Source organism: Crocuta crocuta, unplaced genomic scaffold (assembly GCF_008692635.1).
Source record: "Crocuta crocuta isolate KB4526 unplaced genomic scaffold, BGI_CrCroc_1.0 scaffold49, whole genome shotgun sequence".
NCBI classification, from domain to species: Eukaryota; Metazoa; Chordata; class Mammalia; order Carnivora; family Hyaenidae; genus Crocuta; species Crocuta crocuta.
The window spans coordinates 239,803-249,766 of NW_027536462.1; the positions used below are offsets into that span (position 1 = coordinate 239,803).

General features: G+C 38.0%; 1 pseudogene; it reads left to right on the plus strand.

Moving 5' to 3' along the window:
- Positions 1-1,140: 1,140 nt before the first annotated feature.
- LOC144218584 (small ribosomal subunit protein eS1 pseudogene) lies at positions 1,141-1,926 on the plus strand (annotated as a pseudogene).
- Positions 1,927-9,964: the final 8,038 nt, after the last annotated feature.

Sequence of the window (9,964 nt, forward strand, 5' to 3'; positions counted from 1 at the left end):
AACTGATATGTGCAATTTGTGGGTCATGTCCTTAAAAGGGCAGAGGTTGCTGCCCCCCATCTCTTCCTACTTCTTGCTGGCTGGAAAAAGTATGTGCTAATGAGCCATCTTGGACTGTATGGACAAAGCTCCACCCAGTCATGGCAGTTCCATAAGACAGAGGAGCCTGACAACCAACATCGTGCCGACAGAGCAGCCCCAGACAACATATGCTCAGATGTTGTTAACATGAGGGAGAAATGAACTGCTTTCTGTCATGTAAGGCATTATTATTTTGGCTCTCTGAGACAACAGTTAAAACTATATTCTAATGAAAATCACTGATACTTAGGCAGAATGATAGAAAATTTTGATCAAAAGCCTAGAAAAATGACCAATAAAAGCTTTCATCGTCCATTTGCAGTTAAGGGTTGGAAAAAGCATTGATGAATTTTTCTTGATATAGGGTCATAGGCATTTTTTGATTAAATGCTTGAAGAAAAATCTTTCAAGTCTGAGGCTAAAGGTCTTTTTGCCTCCTCTTAAGACTGTATCAGGGACTGATTCAGCACTTAGACTTAAATCAGGAAGTTTCTCAAATACATCACCATGGGTCTTAAATACATCCGAAAGAGTTGCTCACATATCAGCAAGGGTCTCAAAGAAGTTGGGAAGGTCTCAATGCTATCAGAGTCTCAAACAAAACAAAAAGGGTCTCAAAGATGTCAGGAAAAGTTCCAGTGTCCTTATGTATGTAAGGATGGGTCTAAATAGGTCAGGAAAGGGGCGCCTGGGTGGCTTAGTCGGTTAAGCGTCCGACTTTCGCTTGGGTCATGATCTCGCGGTTCGTGGGTTCGAGCCCCGCGTCGGGCTCTGTGCTGACTGCCAGCTCAGAGCCTGGAGCCTGTTTCAGAGTCTGTATCTCTCTCTCTCTCTGACCCTCCCCTGCTCACGCTGTCTCTCTCTCTCCTAGAAATAAATAAAACATTAAAAAATTTTAAAAAAAATAAATAAATAGGTCAGGAAGACACTCACATATATCAGGAAGAGGGTCAAGTGAGTGAAGAAGAATCTCAACTAGGTAGGGAAGGGTCAAAATCATGTCAAGATGGAGAAGTCAGAATGAGTCTCAAAAAAGAAGGAAGTGCTCTAAGCAGAACCATGGTAGCTGGCAAGATTAAGCACCTTAAGAAAGGCAGCAAAAAGGGAGCCAAAAAGAAAGTGATCTAATTTCTAAGAAAGATTGGTATGATGTGAAAGCACCAGGTATGTTCAGTTAATAATAAATAGTGGGAAAACACTCATGACAAAAATTCCAGGAAACAAAATTTTATCTGATGGCCTCAAGGGTAGTGTTTTTGAAGTGAATCTTGCTGATTTAAATGATAAAATTGCATGTAGATAATTAAAGCTAACTACTGAAGCTATTCTGGGCAAAAATTGCCTGACTTACTTCCATGGCATAGATCTTACTTGTGACAAAATCTGCTCCACAGTAAAAAACAAACAAACAAAAAGATGGCCAATGATTAAAACTCATGTCAATGTCAAGACTACTGAAGGTTATTTGCTTCATCTACTCTGCATTGGTTTTACTAAAAATTGCGACAATCAGATTTGGAACAGCGCTTACACCTAGCACCAACAGGTCTGCCAAATCCAGAAGATAATATAAATCATGACCGCAGAGGTACAGACAAATGACTTAAAAGAAGTGGCCAATAAACTGATTCCAGACAGTATTGGAAAAGACACAGAAAATGTTTGCCAATGTATTTATCCACTCCATGACATCTTTGTTAGAAAAGTAAAAATGATGAAGAAGCCCAAGTTTGAATTGGGAAAACTTAGGGCATTTCATGGTGAAGGTAGTCATCCTGAAAAAGCTACTGGGATGAGGCAGGTGCTGAAGTTGAAGGAGCTGATGAATATGAGCCATCAGTCTAAAAATATGTTTGAAATTCAGACTTTCAGTGGTGACAAATAAAAAGTCTTATTTGTGACCCAAAAAAAAAAAAAAAGGATAGATCTCAACCATGTCAAAAAGCATCTCAGTCATACTGGAAGAATCTCAAATAGTAAGGAGGAGTCTTAAGCACCTCAGGAAAGGTCTCAGGCAAGTCAGAAATTGTCTCAAATATGCCAGAGTCTCAAGTCAAGAAAAATGTCAAATACTTCTTAAAGAATTCAAGCAAGTTAAGAAGGGTACTAAGTAATAAAGAAATGTCTGAAGTAGAAAGGAATCATTTTGAAGAGTCAGAAAAGGGTCAAATAGATCAGAAAAGGTCTTAAGCAAGTGATGAAAGGTTTCAAATATGTCATGAAGGGCCCCAAATAATCTGGAGGAATCTCAAAAAATTATGAATGGTCTCAAATACATCAGGAAGCATCTCGAACAAGTTATAAAAGGTCTCAAACATGTTAGGAAGGGTCTCAAAATCACGAAGAAGAGTTTTAGATACAGCAGAAAGGGACTCAGACAAAAAGAGTCCAAATACATCAGGCAGAGTCTCAAATATTTCAATAAAGGTCTTAAGCAGTCAGTAAGAGATTCAAATACATAAGGGAGGGTCACAAACTTGTAAGGTAATGCTTTAATGACGTTTGAAAGGATCTCCTACTGAAAGAAACCGTCTTTAATATGTCATAAAAAAAAAGTCATGGGGGGTAGCAAACAAGTCAAAAATGACTGTTCACATGGTAGGTGTCTTAACATCATTAGGAATTCTCGATCAGTAATGGTCCTAAAGAAGTCAGAAAGTGGCTCAAACAGGTTATCAACTCAAATATTTTAAGAGGAGTCTCGACCACATCAGAAAGAGTTTGAAGAAAGTTAATTGTTTCAAATGCAACAAGGCTCTCAAATAGGTTAGAAAGGGTCTCAAATTCACCAGCATTGATTTCAAGCAGCAAGAAGGGGTCTCAAATTCAAGAAAACTTTGGAACAAGTCAGGAAGAGTTTCAAACAAGTCAAGAAGAGTCTCAAATACACCGTAAAATGTCTCAAATATGTCAGGTATCTCAAACATATCAAGAAGTGTATCGTACAGGGGCGCCTGGGTGGCTTAGTCAGTTAAGGGTCCGACTTTCGCTTAGGTCATGATCTCGCGGTTCGTGGGTTCGAGCCCCACGTCGGGCTCTGTGCTGACTGCCGGCTCAGAGCCTGGAGCCTGTTTCAGTCTGTGACTCCCTCTCTCTCTGNCATGACAGGAAGGCTCTCAAAGTTATCAGGAAATCTCACATACAACAAGGAGGGCCTCAAACACATCATGAAGCATCTCAGATATGTCCAGAAGAGTCAAATATGTCAGGAGAGTTTATCTAGTACATCTGGAAGGGGCTCAAGGACGTCAGGAAGGGCATAAATGTTGTGAGGAAGAATCTTAGGTCAGGTCTCAAATATTTCAGTAAGCATATTAAGCAAGTAAGAATGAGTGTCAAACAAGTCAAGAAGTGTATAAAATATGACAGGAAGGCTCTCAAATGGTCAGGAAGAGTCTCAGACAAGTCAGAAGGGGTCTCAAATAATCAGAAAGAGACATTAACATTTCAGAAGTATCCAACCAGGCAGGGAGCATCACACATAATCAGGAAAAGACTTTGACATGTCAGGAAGAGTCTTACACAAGGGAGGAACTTTCTCAATCATATAAGGAGGAATAAAAGAAATCCAGAAAGATCTCACTCAAATTAGAAAGGGTCTCAAACAGAAAAGAAGATTCTTATATATGGCTGGAAGGACCTGAACATGTCAAGAAGAGTCTCCAGAAGTTGAGAAATGTCTCAAGAAAGTCAGAATGATATGAAATATACCATGAAGAGTCTGAAACAAATCATGAAAGGCCCTAAACATGTCAGAAAGTCTTTTTTTCTCTTTGTTTTGACAATAGCTTCATTGAGATATAATACACATACCATACAGTCCATCCATCTAAGGTATACAATTCAATGGCTTTTAGTATGTCCACATATGTGTGTAACCATCATCACAGTCAATTTTAGGACATTCTTATCACTTTAAAAAGAAACCTTATATCCTTTGGCTATCACCCCCCTAATTCCCTGCCCCTTGCCCCAGCCCTAAGCAACCACTAATCTAATTTCTGTCTCTATAGATTTTTCTATTCTGGACTTTCAAATGAATTGAACCATATAATGTGTGGTCTTTTTTTGATTGGCTTCTTTCACTTAGCATAATGTTTTCAAGGTTCACTCATGTTGTAGCATGCATCTCTACTTCTTTGCAGTGGCCAAATAATATTTCACTGCATGGATATACCACATTTACTTATCCATTTATCCACTGATGGACATTTGAGTTTGTTTCCACTTTTTGGCTATTATGAATAATAATAATAAACATTCAAGTACAAGTTTTTGTTTTCACTTCTCTTGACTACATACATAGGAATGGAAGTGTTGGGTCATACGGTAACTCTATACTTAATTGCTTGAGGAAATGCCAGACTATTTTCCAAAGCAACTGCACCATTTTACAGTGTCACAGTATCACCAATGCATGAGGATTCCAATTTCTCTACATCTTTGTCAACTCTTGTCATTTGACTGATTTTAGCTGTTCTAGTGGTTGAGAAGTAGCATCTCATCGTGGTTTTGATCAGAAAGTCTTATATACACCAGGAAGGGTCTTAAACAAGTAATGGTCTCAAGGAGTGAGGAAAAGCCTCAAACATGTAAGAAAAGGATACAAAGTAGTCACAAAAAATTTTAAATCCCTCAGAGTAGGTTTCACACAGAAAGAGAGTCTCCAATATGTCAGAAAAGGTCTCAAAAAGTTAGGAAGGATTAAAAACATGTCACAAGTTATGCCAAACATCAGAAACTGTTCATTACAAGTGTTACAGAAATAAAATTGATCTTTGTATATTGATCTTGCATTCTGTAACCCTGATTAATTCATTTATTAGTTCTAATATATTTATATATTGTATTCTAACATATATATTTTTTAAATGTTTGCTTCCTCTTTTTGAGAGAAAGAGAGCAAGTAGGAGAGAGGCAGAGAGGGGGAGGGACAGATGACCCAAAGTGGGGCTCTGCACTGACAGCAGCAACCCTGATACGAGCCTCTAACTCACTATCTGTGAGATCACGACCTGAGCTGAAGTTGGACGCCCAACCAACTGAGCAATCCAGGTGTCCTGCTAATATATATATTTTAGTGTACTCCTTAGAATTTTCTTTTTTTTTTCTTTTTTAAAAAATGTTTATTTGTTTTTGCAGAAAGCTTATGAAAGAAATGGAATAAAAAACAAAGAAATAGAAAAACAATCTATGCTCATGGATTGGAAGAACAAATACTGTTAAAATGCCAATACTACCTAAAGCAATCTACACATTCAATGCAATCCCTACCAAAATAACACCAGCATTCTTCACAGAGCTAGAACAAACAATCCTAAGATTTGTAAGGGACCCGAAAAGACCCCAAATATCAAAAGTAATGTTGAAAAAGAAAACCAAAGCGGAGGGAACACAATTCCAGACTTTAGCTGTATTATGAAGATGTAATCATCAAGACAGTTTGGTGCAGTATGTCACAAAAACAGACACATAGATCAATGGAATAGAATGGAGAACCCAGAAATGGACCCACAATGTATGGCCAACTAATCTTCGACAAAGCAGGAAAGAGTATCCAATGGAAAAAAGTCTCCTCAGCAAATGGTGTGGGAAAACTGGACAGCAACATGCAGAAGAATGAAACCGTACCACTTTCTTATACTATACACAAAATAAATTCAAAATCGATGAAAGACTTAAATGTGAGACAGGAAGCCATCAGAATCCTAGAGGAGAGGGGCACCTGGGTGGCTTAGTTGCTTAAGCATCGGACTTTGGCTCAGGTCATGATCTTGTGGTTTGTGAGTTCAAGTCCCACATCGGGATCTATGCTGACAGCTCAGAACCTGGAGCCTGATACAGATTTTGTTTCCCTCTCTCTCTGCCCCTCTCCTGCTCATGCTCTGTCTCTCTGTCTCTCAAAAATGAATAAACTGTTGAAAACATTTTTTTTAAATCCTAGAGGAGAAAACAGGCAGCGACCTCTTTGACGTTGGCCATAGCAGCTTCTTGCTCGATATGTCTTCAGAGGCAAGGAAAATGAAAGCAAACATAAACTATTTGGATCTCATCAAGAGAAGAACTTTCTGCAGAGTGAAGGAAACAATCAACAAAACTAAAAGGCATCTCATGGAATAGGAGAAAATATTTGCAAATGAAATATCGGAAGGGCTAGGATCCAAACTCTATAAAGAACTTACAAACTCAACACCCAAATAACAAATAATTCAGTGAAGGAGTGGGCAGAAGACATGAATAGACACTTTTCCACAGAAGACATCCAGATGGCTAACAGACACATGAGAACATGCTCAACATCACGCATCATCAGGGAAATACAAATCAAAACCACAATGAGATACCATCTCATACTTGTCAGATTGGCTAAAATTAACAACTCAGGGAACAACAGATGTTGGCGAGGATGCGGAGAAAGGGGAACCCTTTTGCTCTGCTGGTGGAAATGCAAACTGGTGCAGCCACTCTGGAAAACAGTATGGAGGTTCCTCAAAAAATTAAACATAGAACTATCCTACGACCCCGCAATTGCACTACTAGGTATTTATCCAAAGGATACAAAAATGCTGATTCGAAGGGGCAAAGAGTATTTATAGCAATGCTATCAACAATAGTCAAATTATGGAAAGAGCCCAAATGTCCATCGACTGATGAATGGATAAAGAAGATGTGGTATATGTACAATGGAATACTACTTGGTGGTGAAAAAGAATGAAATCTTGCCATGTGCAACAACATGGATGGAACTAGAGAGTATTATGCTAAGCAAAAGAGGTCAGTCAGAGAAAGACAGATATCATATGATTTCACTCATGTGGAATTTGAGCAACACAACAGATGAACATAGGGGAAGAGAAGGAAAAATAAGATAAAAAACAGAAAGGGAGGCAAACCATAAGAGGCTCTTAAATACAGAGAACAAACTGAAGGTTGCTGGAAGGGAGGTGGGTGAGGGGATGGGTTAAATGGGTGACGGGCATTAAGGAGGGCACTTTTTGGGATGAGCACTGGGTGTCATATGTAAGTGATGAATCACTGGGTTCTACTCCTGAGGCCAAGACTACACTGTATGTTAACTAACCTGAATTTAAAAAAAATTATTAGTGAGAGAGAGAGAGAGGTAGAGGCAGAGAGAGACAGGGAGACAGAGGATCCTAAGCAGGTTCTGTACCATCAGCAGGGAGCCCAATGTGGGGCTGAAACTCACGAACTGCAGATCATGATCTGAACCGAAGTCAGTCACTTAACTGACTGAGCTACCCAGGAGAGCAGGATTTTCTATATTTCAGATCATGTAAAGAGAGAAAGTTTTATTTCTTCCTTTCTAACCTGGATGGGTTTTATTTCTTTTTCTTGCCTAATTGCCCTAGCTAGAATTTTTAGTATAATGTTGAATAGAAGTGGCAAGAACAAATATACTTGTCTTGTTCCTGACCTTAGGAAGAAATCATCTAGTCTTTCACTGTTCTATATAAAGTGAGCTATGGGTTTTTCATAGATATCGTTTACTAGTTTGAGAAAGGTCTCCCGTATTCTTTTTTTAAAATATATTTTTTAAATGTTTGTTTATTTTTGAAGGAGAGAGAGACAGAGTATGAGCAGGGAAGGGACAAAGAGAGAGGGAGACACAGAATCTGAAGCAGGCTCCAGGCTCTGAGCTGTCAGCACAAAGCCTGATGCTGGGCTCAACCTCACAATCTGTGAGATCATGACCTGAGCTGCAGTCGGATGCTTAACAAGACTGAGCCATCCAGGTGCCCCTGGTCTCCCATATTCTTAATTTGTCGCATGTTATTATCATGGAAGACTGTTGGATTTTGTCAAATGCTTTTTCTGTGTCTACTTAGATGATCTTGTGGTTTTTGTTTCCGATTCTATTGACATGGTGTTTTAAAATAACTTGTTTTCAGGGACGCCTGAGTGGCTCAATTGGTTAAGCGTCTGACTTTGGCTCAGGTCATGATCTTGCAGTTTCTGAGTTCAAGGCCAGCACTGGGCTCTGTGCTGACAACTCAGAGCCTGGAGCCTCCTTTAGATTCTGTGTTTCCCTCTCTTTCTGCCCCTCACTCACTCACACCAGGTCTCTCTCTCTCTCAAAATTAAATAAACATTAAAAAAAATAAAATAACTTATTTTCAGATGTTAAACCAACTTCTCATTTCTGTGATAAGTCCCACTTGATCACAGTGCATGAAAGTTTTTATATGTTGTTAGAGTCAGTTTGCTAGTAATTTGTTGATTTTTTTAGGGGGCAGTCTATATTCATAAAGGATATTGGTGTGTAGTTTTCCTGTGATATATTTGCCTCATTTTTGTATCAGAATAATATTGGTGTCATAGGATGAGCTGGAAAGTGTTCCCTCCTCTTCTAGATGTTGGAAAAGTTGATGAAGAATTGGTATTAATTATTCTTTAAATTGTTGGCAAAATTCACCAGTGCAACCATCTGGGCCTAAGCTTCTCTTCATTGATAGTTTTTTTTGATTACCAATTCATATCTTTACTTGTTTCAGATCTATTAATATTTTCCATTTCTTCTTGAGTTAGTTTTGGCGGTTTGTTACCTTCTAAAAATTTGTTCATCTATGTTATCTGATTTGTTGGCATACAATTTTTCATAGCATTCTTTTATAATCCTTTTTATTCCTGTAAGATCGATAGAAATGTTCCCTCTTTCATTTCTGATTTTAATAATTTGGGTTCTATTTCTTGGCCAATGGAGCTAAAGGTTTGTCAAGTTCATTGAGGTCTTCAGGAACCAACCTTTGATTTTGTTGATTTTTTCTATTATTTTTCTATTTCATTAAATTATGCTTTAATCTTTATTATTTCTACTTGCTTTAGGTTTACTTTGCTTTTTTACTTATAGTGTCTTAAGGTGGAAGTTTGTGTTACTGACTGATTTGAAATCTTTCTTCCTTTATAACACAGGCCTTTTACAACTTTTAATTTCCCTCAGTGCCCTGCTTTACCCGCATCTCATAAGTTTTGGTATGTTATGCTTTCATTTTCATTCATCTCAAAGTATTTTCTAATTTCCTTTTTTGATTTATTCTTTGACACAATGATTATGTAGGATTGGGTTGCTTAATTTCCTCTTATTTGTGAGTTTTCCAAATTTCTTTCACTTAATGATTTTCAAGAACATTGTATTGTAATTACAGAACATCCTTTCTATTATTTCAGTCCTTTTAAATTGATGGACATTTAAAAAAATTTTTTTAACGTTTTATTTATTTCTAAGAGAGAGAGAGAGACAGCATGAGAAGGGGAGGGTCAAAGAGAGAGGGAGACACAGAATCTGAAATAGGCTACAGGCTCTGAGCTAGCTGTCAGCACAGAGCCCGATGGAGGGCTCTAACCCACGAACCGAGAGATCATGACCTGAGCCAAAGTTGGACGCTTAACCGACTGAGCCACCCATAATTGATAGGTATTTGTTTTATGGCCTAACATATGGTCTAATTGGGGGAATGTTTCATGTGCACTTGAGAAGAATTTATACTCTGCTATTGTTGGGTAAAGTGTTCTATGGGTATCTGCTTAAATTTAGCTGGCTTATTGTGCGTTCAAGTCTTCCAGTTCCTTGATGATCATCTGCCAGTTAGATCTTCAGCCCAATTATCCTATCCATTATTTAACGTCAGCTATTGAAGTCTTCAACGATTATTGTTGATTTGAATATTGCCCTTTGATGTTTGTCAATTTTTGCTTCATGTACTTGCGTTGTTAGGTGCATATATGTTTATAATTGTTATACCTTCCATATATATTAACCTTTATCATTATAAAGTATACAGTATTATCTCTAGGATCATTTAAAAAATTTTAAAGCCTTTTTATTAATGTTGGTATAGTCATTCCAGCTTTCTTGTGGTTGCTG